This window comes from Schistocerca piceifrons, chromosome 2 (assembly GCF_021461385.2).
Source record: "Schistocerca piceifrons isolate TAMUIC-IGC-003096 chromosome 2, iqSchPice1.1, whole genome shotgun sequence".
NCBI classification, from domain to species: domain Eukaryota; kingdom Metazoa; phylum Arthropoda; class Insecta; order Orthoptera; family Acrididae; genus Schistocerca; species Schistocerca piceifrons.
Genome location: NC_060139.1, coordinates 30,865,798 through 30,884,884, shown reverse-complemented (window position 1 = coordinate 30,884,884; position 19,087 = coordinate 30,865,798).

Sequence of the window (19,087 nt, the reverse complement as noted above, 5' to 3'; positions counted from 1 at the left end):
CCAGACTGCAGTGCCTAGAACCGCACGGCCACTACGGCTGGCTTTCATAAGTAATAAAAAATTTTCGATGAGACACAAGCAGTTGTAACGTAGGTTCGAAGGTCCCGTTCGTGATTTTTTCTCTGTTTTTCCATCGAATATAAACCAAATGTTGAGGCAAAGTCAAAAATTTATCCGGGACGAAGGAGAAATCCGCCTTACGAGATATTAAATGTGACGACAAAAAATCGATAACGCGAAGAGATGTATCTAAAAACAAAATTTCTGTAAAAAAGAATAACAACAGAATACTGCGAATTGTCAGGGTCAATGAAATAGAAAGAATTCATGTCCAATTTGAAGTGATGTGAAAATATTCCACAGGTAGTTACTGCACGCCATTCGTCTAACATGTTTTTGCTTCCGGAACGACGAAGTAATCACAGCTCGTGCTAGCAACAAAGCTATGATGATATCAAGTATCATCACAGACATTACCTAGGGATGATGATGATGTCTGGTTTGTGGGTGCTCAACTACGCGCTCATCAGCGCCCGTACAAAGTCACACATTTTCTTCACAGTCAAATTTTTCTCACAGTCCATTCTAACCATTGTTACGAATGATGAGGACGATGATGAGGACAACACAAACACCCAGCAACCGGGCAGAGAAAATCCCTAACTCGGCCGGGAATCGAACCGGGGACCCATGATCCAGAGGTAGCAATGCTAGGCACTAGACCACGAGCTGCGGACGTTACCTACGGATAATTGCCTACTAAGAGGTAAAATCAAATTTTCTGTGGGGGTAAAGACATATGCTCTTGACTGTGTTTTGGTTACGAAACTACATTTATTTTTAAAAGAATATAACTTTGTCGTTGTTTCATAACACTGTGATACTGACTACTTAAGGTTGGAAGAATCACTTTTTTCAAGTACTACTATTAATATGTGATATAATATGGTGCAGGGTGAACGCAACGTACTTGCACGGTTCGACATGTCTGTCCAATATAAGATTTCCCACATTGGCATGGCATTTTACACACGCCACGTTTCCTAAGGCCAAAGTCGTCTTTGACCGAGCACAATAAATTGCTCAGTTTTGCTGGTGGCCCAGAAACACACTTGATGTATTGCTTTTTGAGGATTCTTTCTATTTTCGAAGACGTGCCGCCAAAATAGGGCAAGAACGCTGTTGCAGTCGGTGCCTCCGTATCTTCATTTACCAGGCAGATACGCCATGCATTCCATTCCAAGCAAACTCGAAGCACGACGTCAAGTGTGTTTTTCGGCCACCAGCAAAACTGAGGAATTTATTGTACTCAGTCAGAGACGACCTTGGTCTTAGGAAACGTGGCCTGTATAAAATCCCATGCCAATGTGGGAAATCTTCTATTGGACAGACATGCCGAGCCGTGCAAGAACGTTGCGTCGAGCACCATCGTCATACACGCCTGGGGCAACCCGATAAATCTGCAGTAGCAGAGCATTGCCTGGACACGGGACATTGTATGCTTTACGAACAGACGGAAATTTTATCCCCAGCGTCATCTTTCTGGGACCGTGTCATTAAGGAGGTCATACATGCCCGCACTGCGGACAATCTTATCAACAGGGATGCAGGTTTTCAACCAAGCACCGCCTGAAATCCAGCACTGGCAGCCATTAAATAAAAAACAGAGAAAACAAGAACTTCCGATTCATCAAGTGACGCAACGCGTAACTGAGATTTAGTTCAGACTTGAACCGCAGGAGCATCCGCAGCACAGTCATTGCCCATAGCGCACACGCAGCTGGCATTTCTGCAGCTCCGAGCAGGGGCACCAGGAGCGTCGCCTTTCTCCAACTATGAGCGTCTTCCCGCGCACACGTATTGCCTGCTCCCATCATGATAAATTCCTACGCCACTGCGCGATTACCATCAGTCATGTCTTGCAGCAGTGACAGTAGCAGCTACCACCACCTGATGACGTAGAGCAGTTGCATCAAGGAAATATTGTGGGATTTACACAATACGATCCGGCGGCAAACCCTAGAAGCGTATTTGCAACGTTTGTGTACGTTGAAAGCAGGAAGAGTAAGATGTGATGAAAGGGGTACCACGTTAGGACCGCGAGGAAGAATGAATTCGACGTTATTCTAGGCTATTTTTTAAACAGGTTCTGTTAGGCCAAGTATTCCCATGCATACAATCTGAGACATCACGAAAGCTCCTAGCAAAGCGAGTGTTAACTATTTCTGGGACAGTATACAATTTCCGAGAGGTCAGTATAACATAGAGAATCCTTTTAGACGTACTTGCGATGGTGTGTAGCTACGTGCGTGCATTTCACAGGGATGCAGCAGTCACGCTGGGGCAAGTAAGCACAGCTGGACACAATTCGAATGTGCCTTTAGGATTGCGCCCCGTCCAGTTGCGTCAGCAACTGTGCCCTAGTGAAGACGTATTTCGACAGGAATTTCTCAGGTGACAAGTATGAAAGGGATGAATCCGGCTCATGCTTGCGGTACTCGAATTGGCACCTGTGCCAATGGGCAGCCGACTGTTGCAGTCCAGTGGACAGGGGGCAGTGGGCGGTGCGTGTGGACGTTGTTTGTGTGTCTGTTGTATTATTTTGCGAGCAGGTGTGTAGGCTGTGCTATGCATTATCTGTACAGTTTACAAGTAGTGAGTGTGTCTGCTGAGCATTTTACATGCATTATTTTGATAATTTAGAAGTTGTTTTCGTGTCTGTACTTCAGTGTACTGCGTTATTTCGGTGATTTGCGAGTAGTTTACAGGTCAGTATGCTGTCTGCTGTATTATTTCGGTAATTTACTAGCTGTTTACATGTCTGTACATTAGTATACAGCAATATTTATGAGTAATTTTCAGGTCTGCATACTGTTTATTGTGAACCCAAGCATGTCAGAGCGAGTGTTTTGTATCAGTGTAATAAATGAACTAGGTGAAATCTGTGACTAAATAAATTGTTCAAAACTAAATAAAGTACACTCGTTCCGCTCTCCAGCAGCTTAGCGCAGGTTGAGTCATTCTCTCGATTTTCCCCTCCAGACCACCATCCTGGATTACATCACAGGAGGGATGACAGCACCCTCTGGTGGCAGTACTGTGTACTAGGTCAGTTCAACTCCAGACCCCATGTTGAACACACTGGATGGAGGTACTACCTTAAATTGTTTAAATAAAGACTGCCTGCAAAATAAAGACTTACATCCATCCTATCCAGCAAAGGCCGAGTCCTTTTTCCCTCCAGTTACTAGGAAGAGGTGGAGGTTGGGTGACTTAGGTTAGTGGAGGTAGCCCAAGTGACCAACTTCACTGCCTATAATTGTTTAAATAAAGACTGATAATAAAGACTTATGTCCAGCACAGGCCGAGTCCTTTTCCCCTCCAGTTCCTAGGAAGAGGTGGCAGTCGGATGACTTAGGTTAGTCAAGGCAGCCAAGTGACCTATCTTCCCGCTCTTTTCTTAGGTTAGTAGAGGGAGCCGTGGTGTGTGTCATTATCCTGACGTAACTTGAACTTCTGCCATTTTCTGGGGAAGGGGGTTAGGTTAGTGGAGGTAGCTCAAATGACCTATCTTCCCACCAAAATCCGCCATCTAGGATAACAGTATTTGCATCATCAACTGATGTCATCTCTTGGATGACCTAATCAGCTGACGTCACGGCCGCCATCTTGGATGATGTTATCAACTGAGGTTGCGGCCGCCATCTTGGATGACGTCACTGGGGCCATACGAACTCTGCTCCACTTCTGACAATAACATCACTGTAATGGACTGGCCTGCATGGAGTCCTGACCTGAATCATACAGAACACCTTTTGGGATGTTTGGGAACGCCGACTTCGTGCCAACCCTCACCAACCGACATCGATACCTCTCCTGAGTGCAGCACTCCGTGAAGAATAGGCTGCCATTCCCCAAGAAACCTTCCAGCACCTGACTGAAGGGTATGCCTTTGAGATTGGAAGCTGTCATCAAATCTAAGAGTGGACTAACACAATATTGAATTCCAGCATTACCGAGGGTGGATGCCACGAACTTGTAAGTCATTTTCAGCCAGGTGTCCGGATACTTTTGATAACATAGTGTACCTAGACGTGCACCTCTTCGCCTGAAGCAAAGTGATGGCCACGAATATCTTTTTTTAGACCTCCAAAAGTATGGAAATCACATGGGCAGCGATCGGGACTGTAAGTACGATGTGTAAGGGACTAGTGTGGCTGTGTGCGTGACACGAACTTGGCGTGTGATCCAGAGTACATCAGCCAATCAATTCAGTGTTGACGTCATGATTATTATATCAAGCGAACCACGTTTATACTAGGATCGGTACCTACCAAAGCTTTAAAGATTACCGTAACCGATATCACTTCAGAATCCAAACCAGATAACGTATCTTATACAGGACAACGTGCCTAGATTAACATCAATTACTGACATCAGTCATCACGCTTTCGTTCTGGGCTGCACTAGACGTCAGTGTGGATCAGGCAGCTAGACGTTATGACTTCCTCTCCAGTAAACCAGCGGCAGCTGGATGTTTTTGACAGCCCATAGGTTACACTGACGTAAGCGCTAGTAGTACTGAATGTGTCGTCGATTAAACTAGATACGTAATTGGCAACAGTAAAGCGCATCTTGATCGGGCTGCACAAAATACTACACGCGACAGAGAACATAAGTACACAACAATTATTTAGCGTAATCTGACCATGAAGAGTTAATTCTTTCTAAGAAGACAAGATCCGGATAAAGAACTGAAATTACCCATTATTTACTCGTCAGGGGAAAGACCACTTATTACGATTGCTCTGGATTATTGTTTATGGAATTACTGTAAACTTCTAAGATACCTCAAACTGATCAACACTAGCAACATGCACGGTTCAGTCTATCACGTCAACATTTATCACGCAGTGACTTCGACAAAAACTTTTTTCGGTGTAGGCCACACGAGGTCTTATAACCAAAAAATTTTAGTAACCTTCGTTAATCAAGCTTAAATGTGATTATTCCACTGAAGAAAAAAACAAAAAAACGGCTTAATACTTTACAGTAGTTTCGTATATCACTCATAGCAAAGTTCGAAGAAGCAAACGTTTATCTTATCCTAAACCAATGTAACAAGTCCGATTCCACCAATATTTCATCAATCGGGTATCAATAGACCTTACAAAGCAGTTCAGTCAGTATTTGATTTCGATTTCCTACATATTTTGCACCTCGAAAGGCGTGTACATTCTTTGGTCTATTGTTTCATTTATGTCACGTTTAATCAAAGACCATTACTAACAACCGTCAGCGATATTACACCGGCTGTTTAGATAAGGTCAATAGCTATTTATTATCTTAATGTTTACAAGCGAACTACATTTCTCGTTAATAAAGTAATGTTTGTTTAAAGATTTTTTTATTTTGCAAAACCTATCTCCATAATTTGCGTCCTTTGATAGGAGTATTATTAACCGATATTAATAATGCTTATTATCTTTTACTATATCTCAGGGATGGGGACTAAATTGAAGCGATTTTCCCTCTTCTTTCTTCTTCACTGAAACTTGCTTCTATAGCCAAATCACATCAAGTTTATAAACACCAATTTGTGGTCGTTGTCCTTAATATTCCTACTTTTCAAACTAGCTGCAGCTTCTTTATTTATACACAAAATACTTTCGTATTCTATTTACTTGTACTTTGTCTGATAGTACCACTTTCGACGTTGTTTCCGTCTCTCACTTACTGCGCAACTGCAAAATGAAGCTCTTAATAGGAATTCAGTTGTAACATATTCATTATTCCAGCGGTTTACTGATTCTCCGAGGTTACCGTCAACGGTATGCAACTAACAACGAGCAACTAAAAAAAATAAAAAATAAAAAAAATAAAAGTCAAATGCGGGAAAAAATGAATGGAAAGAAATCGCTATCACCAACATTTCGTCCCTTAACTGTAATCAATGATATCCATGATGTCACAGAGCTGGACTGGCCCTCTTCAAACGTTGGCTTCTAACTACGACGACTTTTTCCCCCAAATTAAAAAAATGGTTCAGATGGCTCTGAGCACTATAGGAGTTAACATCTGAGGTCATCAGTCCCCTAGAACGTAGAACTACTTAAACCTAACTAACCTAAGGACATCACACACATCCATGGGCGAGGCAGGATTTGAACCTGCGACCGTACCGGTTGCGCGGTTCTAGACTGAAGCGCCTAGAACCGCCCCGCCACACCGGCCGCCCCCCCCCCCCCCCCCCACCCAAATTAATCCCAGTCCTTTGTCGTTGCATATTTGCTATAAGTAATGAGTAACTCTGTTCACTTGTCGACAAAATGCTCCAGATAAAATTATCATCCCCTACGTAGCAAATGATCTCATCGCAAAATGGATCAGTGTTCCATTTCGAATAGTTACGGACAAAATTTAAAGTACGATATCACTCACCTTGAATCTGTTATCCCAAATAACAAACTCTGTGAGTTACCTCGTACTCTACACAGTCCCTCACCGCTACTTTAATACCAAATGATACCTCTAACCTCACGAGTGTGACAAAAATTAATCGACTGCAAACACTGATGAATCCGTCTCTTTACGACAATACTTTAATGAACCTCTACAATATGCTTCACTTGAAGCCATTCATTTTCTACCGACATAACATCAGTCTTTTTCTTGTATAAGCTTAATAAGATTAGCTACTCAATAGCTTGCACTGGCTGCAAGCTACTGAGTAGCTGATCTCATTAAGCTAAGCAACTTCCGTAACTGTCAGCCTTACCACTAGCTACGTCACTAACCAAACTTTGAAAGTCGCTCTCGTGGCCGTCTCGTCGTCGGATAGCGGCCAGCTCGTCGACTACCCTTCAGCATCTTTCTCATACGGCAGCGCGACGTATAATCATCTTTGGTCTCGCCCACTGCCAGGGCGTAATTTCTTTCAACAACATCATAAATGCAACAAACATATAATGTATGAAGAATAAGAATTACCACTCCTCCTAGTAATAAAACATTATAAATGCTGCTTTTATACAATACAATTAGTTGAAGCGAAATTAAATCCGCAACGATTCTTTACGTTTCAAACTGCCACTTTACAAAAGCTTCCGAGCGAAACTTCTGCAGTGTGCTCAAAACAGCCTTGGCAACCTATGTAATGGCTAGTACACTGTTGTACGGGGCATAGTTAATTATACTACTGGCCATTAAAATTGCTACACCACGAAGATGACGTGCTACAGACGCGAAATTTGACCTACAGGAAGAAGATGCTGTGATATGCAAATGATTAGCTTTTCAGAGTATTCACACAAGGTTGGCGCCGGTGGCGACACCTACAACGTGCTGATATGAGGAAAGTTTCCAACCGATTTGTCATACACAAACAGCAGTTGACCGGCGTTGATGGTGAAACGTTGTTGTGATGCCTCGTGTAAGGAGGAGAACTGCCTACCATCACGTTTCCAAATTTGGTAAAGGTCGGATTGTAGCCTATCACGATTGCGGTTTATCGTATCGCGACATTGCTGCTCGCGTTGGTCGAGATCCAATGACTGTTAGCAGAATATGGAATCTGTGGGTTGAGGAGGGTAATACGGAACGCCGTGTTGGATCCCAACGGCCTCGTATCACTAGCAGTCGAGATGACAGGCATCTTATCCGCGTGGCTGTAACGGATCGTGCAGCCACGTCTCGATCCCTGAGTCAACAGATGGGGACGTTTGGAAGACAACAACCATCTGCACGAACAGTTCGACGACGTTTGCAGCAGCATGGACTATCAGCTCGGAGACCATGGCTACGGTTACCCTTGACGCTGCATCACAGGCAGGAGCGTCTGCGATGGTGTACTGAACGACGAACTTGGGTGCACGAATGGCAAAACGTCCTTTTTTCCGGATGAATCCAGGTTATGTCTACAGCATCATAATGGTCGCATCCGTGTTTGGCGACATCGCGGTGAACGCACATTGGAAGCGTGTATTCGTCATCGCCATACTGGCTTATCACCCGGCGTGATGATATAAGGTGCCATTGGTTACACGTCTCGGTCACCTCTTGCTCGCATTGACGATTCTACCCTTCTTTCGATCACTGCGAAATCCTACATTTCAGGACGATAATACACGACCGCATGTTGCAGGTCCTGTACGGGTCTTTCTGGATACAGAAAATGTTCAACTGGTGCCTTGGCGAGCGCATTCTCCAGATCCTCACCAACTGAAAATGTCTGGTCAATGGTGGCCGAACAACTGGCTCGTCACAATACGCCAGTAAGTACTCTTGATGAACTGTAGTATCGTGTTGAAGCTACATGGGCAGCTGTACCTGTACACTACATCCAAGCTCTGTTTGACTCAATGCCAAGGCGTATCAAGGCCGTTATTACGGCCAGAGGTGGTTGTTCTGGGCACTGATTTCTCAGGATCTATGCACCCAAATTGCATGAAAATGTAATCACATGTCAGTTCTAGTATAATATATTTGTCCAATGAATACCCGTGTATCATCTGCATTTCTTCTTGGTGTAGCAATTTTAATGGCCAGTAGTGTATTATTTTTATTATTATTATTATTATTCGTGGCAGTAGTCAATGAACGTGTCGGCTCCCTTTCCTTTTACAAATTGGGCGTCTCGTCCGCATGAGTTCGCAGCCGCGATATAGAGTGCGTTGTTTACCTAGGGGGCGTGGTGGAGGTGTCGCGATCGGAGAAACGAGGCGTTGCCGCGTGGTGGTGTGAGCTGGGGCCGGTGATGGTTGGGCGTTGCCGTCCTCTTTTCGGTGTCAAGGGGCTCACGTGGCTCGAATTTGTGACGAGGTATACTGACTCTGGGCATTTGGAAGTTTGCGTCTCTGCAACGGCTTTTGTGGGCAGGCCCTTTCTTGGCGCAGAGTTCACTCAGGTCTTCCGTAATTGCTTGATTTGGCTCTGAGCACTATGGGACTTAACTTCTGAGGTCATCAGTCCCCTACTCGTAGAACTACTTAAACCTAACTAACCTAAGGACAGCACACACATCCTTGCCCTAGGTAGGTTTCGAACCTGCGACCGTAGCGGTCGCGAGTTTCCAGACTGCTGCGCCTAGAACCGCTCGGCCCCTCCGGCCGGAAAATTGCTTGATTTGCCTTGTGGTAATGTAGCTGCGCGTACTAGCTGATGCGTAGCCGCGGATATAAGGTCCCTTGTTACTTGTCCGTCTAGCTTGAATTCTTGCGCCGAGCACCCACTTCTTGTCTGAAAGGGTACGTAGAACTTCTGCAAGTGACCCCGATTTTTCCGGTCGTGTAGACGTCTCACTGCCCCGCCTGTCTCGTTGCCGGTGCCTGTGTAAATCGAAGAGGAGCCAAGTAGAGTTGCAAATTTCGGATTGTTTAGGTTCCTTAGTCCATGCTCAGCAGTACTTCTGTAATTATTTTTCTCTTCTACCGTCTTTTGTGATACCCAGAGTGCGTGTGTACTACAGGGTTTACTCAACTTCAGCCTTCTCGTCGAGCGCTGTTACTGCGGCAGCGTTGAGCGTGCAGTGGTGGCCCGGACTTAGGCATCCCTTTAGTCTGTTCCAGAGTCAAGGACAATGTGGTGTATCGCTTTATGAGACTGTAGGAGCGTATTTCCTTTGGAGCTATGCTTTTACATGATGCCACGCTGGCCTGCACCATCTTTGCCGAGGAGGTCGCAGCTCGCCAATTTATGTAATTGTAAACGGTTGATTGTTTCATGTAACTGCTGTTTTCCTCATTCTCAGGGCCTAAGCAGTCAGTCATTCTATGCCAGTTTGTTACCCCTAATTTTAACTGTGTAATATGTTTTTATACTTGACCGAGGTTTTTTTAATTACTATGGGAAGCTACTCCTGTCGTAAACTGCTCATTCTTTTGGTTTAGTAGTTTATTCAATGTGGTTGCCCCCTCCCCTCTGTTTTAATGTTTTGGGTGTAACCGTACTGGCTTTGGGGACCTCGCTCTTGATGTGGCTGCAGTTGACTATTTAATAGGCGCGGTGGCTAGATGCAAACAAATTGTTCCTAGTTATTCCTCATTTTGTCACTGTTACCAGTCAGACCTAAGAGGAAACGGGTATAATCTGCAACGCTTCGGTCCGCAGCTCGTGGTCTCGCGGTAGCGTTCTCGCTTCCCGAGCACGGGGTGCCGGGTTCGATTCCCGGCGGGGTCAGGGATTTTCTCTGCCTCGTGATGACTGGGTGTTGTGTGTTGTCCTTAGGTTAGTTAGGTTTAAGTAGTTCTAAGTTCTAGGGGACTGATGACCATAGCTGTTAAGTCCCATAGTGCTCAGAGCCATTTGAACCATTTTTTGCAACGCTTGGATTTAACCTTTTGCTTAAGCATTTATCTCTGACGAATATTATGAAGGCGCATTGTTAACTGTGACCGGTCTTGCGCAGGACAGAGTTCTTTGATACTGAACGTCTTTGTTATACAGGGTGCGGTACAGGAACTTCCTCATTTAAAAAAGTCACAAATCAGAAAGTATTAGAGGCATTCATTTAATTCGCTTTTCTTTACAAAGAGAAACATTTAAAGTTTTGTTCCATTAAGTTTTGAAAATGATATCTTGAAGGTGGCCTCCGTTGTGCTCAATGCATTTGGATAGTCGAAATCGGAAGTTTCGGTGCACTTTTTCCAACATGCCGATGTTGCCAATAGCAACACGAATATTTTTCCGTAGATCAGCCACGGTTTGCGGAAGATTGGTATAGCCGTCCAGCGTGGCCGAGCGGTTCTAGGCGCTACAGTCTGGAACCGCGTGACCGCTACGGTCGCAGGTTCGAATCCTGCCTCGGGCATGAATGTGTGTGATGTCCTTAGGTTAGTTAGATTTAAGTAGTTCTAAGTTCTAGGGGACTGATGACATCAGAAGTTAAGTCCCATAGTGCTCAGAGCCATTTTTTTGAAGATTAGTATACACCAAGGATTTGAGATAGACCCATAAGAAAAAAGTCGCATGGCGCTAAATCTGGAGAGTGTGCTGGCCACTGGAGATCGCCCCTCAAAAGATGAGACGATCGCTGAAGTGTTCGCGAAACATGGTCATCGATGTTAGTGCCGTGAGAGCTGTGGCGCCATCTTGTTGGAACTAGACATCACCCACATCCATTTCTTCAAGTTCCAGAAGAATAAACTATTCAATCATCTGAACATAACGCTCAGAAGTGACCGTTTTCTTCGTAAAACCATCTGCCAATAATACCAACTACAGATAGTGCACACCAAACAGTGACACGTTCTGTATGCAGGGGTTGCTCATGAAGTTCTCTAGGGTTCCTACCACTCCAGTACCAGATATCTTGTTCATTCACGCAGCCAGAAAATGAAAATTTGCCTCGTCACTGAAGAACACTAAAGCGTCATGTACAGCTCATCGATCAAGGCTTCACACGCATTTTTTGGTGAAACAAAATCACGTGGATTAAGTGTGTGCACCACTGACAGTTTATACCGATGAAATTTCAACTCTTCATGAAGAATTCGTTGCAGTGTTTGTTCAGAAAGTGCAACGGCAGCTGCATGTTTGCGTGCAGATCGCTTGGGGGGAATTCAATATCGACATCCTTACGCTCTTGATGCTTTCAGACGTTCTGGTGGTTCTTGAAGGTCCTGGTTTCTGTTTCTGTACACTTACAGTATCCATATAACAATTGATTTCCCAACAGGAACGCAACCTGCAGGCGCGATGTTCAACTGTTTCCTGAATGAGTTATGATTTCCATTCGAAAAGTAGGCCGCAACGGCAAAGGCGGGCTCCTCTCTTGCCCACTGTATGATCGCTATTAAACTACCCTTAAGAAAACCTTAAGTCTCGCACTTTTGGTTGCACTGAAACCCACGCAACAATGGGTAACAGCCGTTGTGTGCCGCGTGTTTCAAATAACGAAGTTCCCGCGTTGCATCCTGTATATATAAGAAACAGGGGAAGAAGGAAAGGCCGCACCGCCAAATATTAAATTTGTTTCTTCACTTATTGAATTCTGCGGTTAGCTACGACGCCATAATCTGTCTGTCGCTGGAGATATAGAGGCAGAGCCTAATTCTGACATTTCACGTTTGTTTTAATTCTAAAATTCTGGCGCTTACGCCTTAGTTTAATGGTTGTTTAAATATTGCGTTAGCCCGGTGGGGCAAGTTTGTAATGGAAAATTGTGTTTAATTTATTTGCGCCCGTTACAGTTCGCCCTAGCTATGCCCTTTGTTAAAATATACTACTGGCCATTAAAATTGCTAGGCCAAGAAGATATGCAGATGATAAACGGGTATTTATTGGACAAATATATTATACTAGAACTGACATGTGATTACATTTTCACACAATTTGGGTGCATAGATCCTGAGATACCACTACCCAGAAAAACCACTTCTAGCAGTAATAACGGCCTTGATACACCTGGGCATTGAGTCACACAGAGCTTGGATGGCGTGTACAGGTACAGCTGCCCATGCAGCTTCAACACGATACCACAGTTCATCAAGAGTAGTGACTGGCGTATTGTGACGAGCCAGTTGCTCGGCCACCATTGACCAGACATTTTCAATTGGTGAGAGATCTGGAGAATGTGCTGGCCAGGGCAGCAGTCGAACATTTTCTGTATCCAGAAAAGCCCGTACAGGACCTGCAACATGCGGTCGTGCATTATCCTGCTGAAATGTAGGGTTTCGCAGGGATCGAATGTAGGTAGAGCCACGGGTCGTAACACATCTGAAATGTAAAAAGTTCCGTCAATGCGAACAAAAGGAGACCGAGACGTGTAACCAATAGCACCCCATACCATCACGCCGGGTGATACGCCAGTATGGCGATGACGAATACACGCTTCCATAGTGCGTTGACCGTGATGTCGCCAAACACGGATGCGACCATCATGATGCTGTAAATAGAACCTGGATTCATCCGAAAAAATGACGTTTTGCCATTCGTGCACCCAGGTTCGTCGTTGAGTACACCATCGCAGGCGCTCCTGTCTGTGATGCAGCGTCAAGGGTAACCGCAGGTATGGTCTCCGAGCTGATAGTCCATGCTGCTGCAAACGTCGTCGAACTGTTCGTGCAGATGGTTGTTGTCTTGCAAACGTCCCCATCTGTTGACTCAGGAATCGAGACGTGGCTGCACGATCCGTTACAGCCATGCGGATAATATGCTTGTCATCTCGACTGCTAGTGATACGAGGCCGTTGGGATGCAGCACGGCGTTCCGTATCACCCTCCTGACACCACTTATTCCATATTCTCCTAACAGTCATTGGATCTCGACCAATGCGAGTAGCAATGTCGCGATGGCGATAGGCTACAACCCGACCCTTGTCAAAATCGGAAACGTTATGGTACACATTTCTCCTCCTTACACGAGGCATCACAACAACGTTTCACCAGGCAACGCCGGTCAACTGCTGTTTGTGTATGAGAAATCGGTTGGAAACTTTCCTGATGTCAGCACGTTGTAGGTGTTGCCACCGGCGCCAACGTTGTGTGAACACAGCATCTTCTTCCTGTCGGTTAAATTTCGCGTCTGTAGCGCGTCATCATCGTGGTGTGGCAATTTTAATAGCCAGCAGTGTATGTACAGTCTGTGGTTAAATAATAATAATATTTGATTGTGATCTTAAAGATTTCCAGTTTATGGCGTTGTCTATAAAGAGTTTAAATTTGATAAAAGGCCCTGTTTCAGTTCTTAACTCTTGCGGTAACCAAAATATTTTACCTTTTTAATTGCTGTTTAATGCAATTGTTGTTGATCTCATAAATTGTTTCTATTTGTGTATATCATGCTTTTTTTTAGTGACAATAAAGTTTGTCGAATGGTGAATGATGGGTACTTGAAACCATAGGCCAGTCCTTTCACGTGTTTGATTTTAGGTTGAGTCGCACCCCTGAAAGGTGCCATTTCAGTCAGACACAAGACATTAGCAGCGCGAAGTCTTCCAATTTCTGCCCGTTTAGAAGTAAGGAGTCCAGCAATGAAGTAAGTTATAAACCATAAGAAGGGTGTATACATTTTAGCTTGGTTAATTTTATATTGGGATGCGAGGTGTGGATGACGCCAAGTGTCGCTAGGGAGGGGAATGGCGTAGAGGAAGCACGAATCATGCTTTGTGACACGCGTCTGCTGTCAGTGCGCACTCTTAACTTTTTTCCAGGGACGGGTTGTGTTCACGTAGCATTCGTAAAGCAATAAAATTTTTTTATCATCCTATAAAAGACGTTGTTAGAAATAAGTGGCATCAAATGTCTCATTCATTCATTAGTTCTTGGTTTAATAAAACATCTACTAGAACTTAATATCAATTACTTTTTAGGATTTTAAGAATAAAAGTGTGGAAAGAAAATCCGTTTTCCTTCTAAATATCAGATGGCGCTAATTTTGTTGAAAGTGGGGGGGGGGGGGGGGGGGGGGAGACTCAGAGGCAATAGGCAATACTCCCAGACAGGTTTTGGACTGAAACGACTGTTGACCAGATGAACCCAGTGCTTCATACTGAATTACGAATAATCAGCAGAGTTGAAAGTGATATCAGGTATGCTCCAAGGAAGCGTGACAGCACTGCTGGTGTTTCACTTGTACATAAACGATGTCCTTAGGATCAGACTGTCCGTTGACGGCGATGTTGTCCGCAGGGAAATATCGTTGATGGATGCTTGCAATTAAACGCAAGGCGGCTTGGCCATAGTATGCACTTGATATAGTAAATGACAGCTGTAATAAAAATGGAAAACTGCAAGATAAAGGTCCCTGTAAGGAGAAAAAAAAAAAACTATTAATGTCCGATTACACGATTAATGGTGAATTCTTTAAATTATTAGAGCTAATATTAAAAATATGGGCTAAACACGACAAGCTAGTAATAGCAGGTGTCATATTGCTGATTGCAGTGCTTGTTGATGTATTTTATTTGCATATGGGACGACCTGAACCGTGCAAAGCTTTCTTGCAGTTCAGTAGACAGATATATGTTGGAACAGTCCAGTTGATGTTATCACTCCCATATGTCTCATTATCTAGACTAAACCACTTAGCTTTTAGCTCATGGTGGGGTGTCATTCCTTGACATAGCACAGCGATCACCCAACAGCCTACAGCCGAAGCAGTCAATTATTATGTTAGCAGCATTTAACTGAGTATTATCGTAAATAATGAGAAAACGAGCAAAAGACCCTAACTCATCTCTCTTTCTATTTTGTTTCAGTCTCCTGACTGGTTTGACGAGGCCTGTGCCAGCATCTTCACCTCAGAGTAGCTCAGCATCCAACAGCCTCGATTATTTGTTAGATATAGTGCAACATCTGTCTTCCTCTACAGTTTTGTAAGGTTGAGGGGGTTTGTTTTTTGCTTGCTTAGTCTTGAATTGAGAACAACTGCGTGAGGTGAAATGACAAGTTTAATGTCGCAATATTTCTCACCACATTACAGCTTTTCACACATTTTTCAACTCGCCAACATAAAAACAGCTGTGCCCGCATCTCGTGGTCGTGCGGTAGCGTTCTCGCTTCCCACGCCCGGGTTCCCGGGTTCGATTCCCGGCGGGGTCAGGGATTTTCTCTGCCTCGTGATGGCTGGGTGTTGTGTGATGTCTTTAGGTTAGTTAGGTTTAAGTAGTTCTAAGTTCTAGGGGACTGATGACCATAGATGTTAAGTCCCATAGTGCTCAGAGCCATTTTGAACCATAAAAACAGCACACTGGGTAACACATGTTGCCAACATCAAAAAGTGAAATAAGTTTATACCCAACATATTAACTCTCTGAAAGAACATTAATCTTAAGCACAATATTATGAAAGTTTAATTGGAAGTTTATTTACATTAATCCTAAGCACAATAATATGAAAGTTTAATTGGACGTTCCTTTACAAAATTGCTCCTACACATACGTTATGATGTTGGTCAGTATTACGAAAATCGTCCGATTCCGGTTCAAAGTTCGGTACTATTTAGGATGACAATCAAGTCTACGGTGGATGGTTAGTCAAGTGACAAATTTGAGTGCAAGATTACCCAAGGCCGCTCGAGTTTACGGTGGACGCAAGCTGGTGAACCAACAAAGTTTACGCCTCTGTACGCAGTATTTACCTTAAGCTGCGACGTGCTGCTGTCTGCAAGGCCGCTCTCTCCCACTGAAATTCCTACAAAATTAATCTGGCCTTTGCTGAACTTTCCAGCAGAAACTTTCCCTATGTTTCTCTTTATGCGAGGCAAGATGTAGTCAGCTCTAGTCTTATTATGTGGCGATATACACGAGCATGGTTGGAGCAGCGTACATATTATAGTGCCCTCTCAGTTCTGAACAATTAACTAATGTGGCTGGTTCGTTTCTCCACAGTTGGAGCAAAACGATGCTACAGCAAATTTTAGCTGGAGTGCAGCCGCTGTGAACGCAGTGTTCACACCAATTACTTCTCTGTGTCTCTGCACTTGACACCAGTTCTGAGAAGAGTCCCTACACAAAATTTCTCTCTTGTCCTACTCATGGCAGAACTGCCTCCCTCCACTTGGATTTCTTTTTCACGTCATGGCTTTTTTCGATCAATAGAGGAGCGATCCTCTCATTTTGTAGAAACACACTGTACCAATCGCAACGTCCCTTCTATCAAACTGCGTCGAAACTTCAGTAGTTTTCTCTTTCCTAGTGAGTTTCCGCCAATCGGACGTTTTGTGCCCGTTCTAGATGCCTAAAGTACATTGAACTTTTCATGTGTTGCATTCGGTGGATGAAAATGCTCGTGTTCATATCCTGTTGGAATTTCGAAACGCAGTATTCTAAAGCTTCTTCTCTGCCCTTTTACCCATGCCCTCGGTACAGGCGGCCCTCCAGCTTGAATCACCTGGCCCGGGGTCGCTGTCCTCTTTCCTGCCACCCCTTTAAGTGGTAGCCGGCGTAACTCCCGCAGCGTGGTTTCACTACGCCGTTGTGAAGCTGGCTTTTCAAGACTAAAAGCGACTCGACTAGCATTCCCTGCTCTATTTTCCACTCAGCGACATGCATTGTATAGGAATGGTGTGTTAATTACCGTCGATTGACTGCCATCTCTTTTTGCATTACATATTAATAGGCAAATGTTCTCATAACTGTCGATTTACGGTAGGTGTCATCTTCACCTTCTCATTGCGATTTGTAAAGGTCTCATGTAAGGTGCGAATCTGACCATTTATTCTGCCACCTTACAGTTTTTACACTTACAGCTCCCTCAAGTGTCATGGCAGTTACTCCTCTGTGAGGGCTTACCATACCACCCTGTCCTTACTTTTTTTTCCCAGTGTTTTGCACATGCCCATTCACTCAACGATATGGCTGGGAACCTCGTCACATCTTATCAGTTCCTGTAATGTCCAATATCATTACATGTCAACTAATCTGAAATACTTCGATTTTTTCCCGGTTTTCCGACTGTCCATGTTCACTACTATACAATGCTGTGCTCCAAAACTACATTCTCAAGCATTCCTTCCTCAAATTAAGGCTTATTTTATATAAGTAGACTTCTTTTACACATAGCGCCCTCTATGGCTGTGACTGTCTGCTTTCTACGTTCTCCTTGCTCGCCCCTCATTTGATAGTTTGCTTCTTAGGCAGCCGAGTTCCTCCACTTCATCTGCTTACTGAGCCCCCACTTTGCTGTTCAGTTTATCGCTGATCTCACTTCTGCCACTCCTTTTATATTCACAAAATAGCATTCTGTTCTTACACCACATTAAAAACACATCACACTTTGTAAGTTATGCTGGTCACTATTTGATTGTTTTCTGCAGTCATGAAAAGGCATTTAAAGTATGAAAGTGCAAATAGGCTCCAACGAACCAATCTACGTCTACCTACCATTCCTAACATTGACTTATATTAGGCCCAGTGATTCTGACCAATACGATGTTTAACCATCTTCATATAATTCATATTACAAAACTAAATTAAATGGACCTTGTAAAGACAATTCGTTTTTTTATCATTAACAACTTATTTCTTTGAATTTAACAGCTTTGGGAACAGAATTTCGGAAAAGGATCATAGGTAATCTATTTCCTAGAAGTCTGTTTCTTTCCTGGGTGCTGGTTGCTCTGGCCTCTGAGACCAAGCAGTCGCTTGGTACAGTTGTGGCGATGGTGGGAATTTTTCCAAGTTTTACGAAAACTGACTTCATGTCCTCCCAGATTTCAATAAGATCTCTTTTTATTGGTGTAGCACGAGACGGGAGATGCATCTGAACCTCAGTTTTCACTCATGTTTCCAACAGATGTCAATGAATTAATTTTCATGCTCTTATAAGCCAACTGCTTCTGGACCTCGCAGATGTCAAACTCTGAATCTTCTTCACAAGACTCATCGCATATGTTGTTCTTAATTGAAGATATGTTAACTTCTCGTGCGTATTTGTTTAAGTAACTAATTACCTTTGATCTTGTGACAGCATCTTTCAAGTGCATGATCTTGAATCGTAGGTAAAGAGTTGCTGAAACTGTCAGAATGGCAGAATGTTCTGAGTTTTTCGAACCTGATCATAAAGATTGATTCTAATTACACAACTATCTGCATAGCGCTACACAAAAAGTGCCTAAAATCGCAATACAGCTCAAAAATTGACGAGACCGTACAACCTGTGTTATCCTGCTGGGAAAAAAATGTTTCGCAATACCACACGAAACTAGTGGTAGATGTACTCAAACTCTACCCATAACCTACAATCTGTGAGGAGAAAGAATGGAGTTTTTGGAGGTATTATCCTTATTTTTTTGGCGTCAAATATCTTCAGCTGACAAGACACGGCCGAGTGCTTCTAGGCGCTTCAGTCTGGACTGGAACCGCACTGCTGCTATGGTCGCAGGTTTGAATCCTGCCTTTGGCATGGATGCGTATGATGTCCTTAATTTACTTCGGTTTAAGTAGTTCTAAGTCTAGGGGACTGATGACGTCAGAATTTAAGTCCCATAGTGCTCAGAGCCATTACAACAATTTGACAAGACGCTAGTGTTAGAGAGAGAGAGAGGAGTTTAATAAGTTTATTACCTGTAAACTTTTTGACATTAGAGTCCACAATAGTAGCCTGCTCGACAATCACCCTGCAGCCCAGGTAATCGTAGCTGATATATG